Here is a 963-nt window from a genome sequence, read left to right on the forward strand (position 1 = left end):
TTCTCCCGGAAACAAAGCAGCTTTCTCACACATGGGTGGCATTTTCCAACCAACTATGCTACTCTCTCCCAGAAAGAGCACTTTTCTGACAAGTACCTTCCCTTTTCTCTCAAAAATACTGCTAGACACTCCTCAACAGGACATTTTCTCCCATCTACACCCCGTTTTCTCCCCAAAGGACCCCTTTTCACACCAAAAATACCACACTTGCCCTCCAAGAGAAGTCAGTCTTTCCCACTATTGCCCACTTTTCTCCCACGTACTTGTCATTTTCTCCCAGAAATACCACATTTCACTTGGAAATTGGGCCTGTGCTTCCAAAAAGATGGTATTTCCTCCCAGGCATACCTGTTTTCTTCAAACTACCGCACGTTTTCTCCCAAAAAGACTAGATGACAAGACCAAGTAGGACACTTGCAACCAAGAATAGGACATCTTCTCCCACTAATACCACTTGTCTCCCAAGGATAGGACATTTTCCCTACATGCTATGGCAGTTCTGCTAAGAAATACTCCTTTCCTTCCCTAAATGGGACATATGCACCCACAAAGACCACGACTCCGAGAAATTCCTCCCAGTTCCTCCCAATTACACTCCATTACATTCCTCATCATGACACTTACTCCCAGACTTTTGGCATTTTACTGCGGAAAGACCATTTCGATCCAGAATATATGCCATTGGCCCTCACAAACACCGATTGCCTCACAAATACGTGGCACATCCCACCAGAAAGACCATTTCTAGCCCCCAAAAGATGGCATTTACTCCCAGAAACACCAGCTTTCTCACACATTCCTCACTTTTCCCCCCCACCATAAGACCTTTCCACCCAGAAATGACAGTTCTCTTAGGAATACCTCCCAATTCCCCCTAATCTGCTACACCACACTCCGCACTATGACACTTTCTCCCAAACCTAAGGACGCTTTCTCCCAGAAAGGACGCTTTTTTCCCCCCCA

The sequence above is a fragment of the Meleagris gallopavo genome, chromosome 1 (assembly GCF_000146605.3).
Source record: "Meleagris gallopavo isolate NT-WF06-2002-E0010 breed Aviagen turkey brand Nicholas breeding stock chromosome 1, Turkey_5.1, whole genome shotgun sequence".
Lineage (NCBI taxonomy): Eukaryota > Metazoa > Chordata > Aves > Galliformes > Phasianidae > Meleagris > Meleagris gallopavo.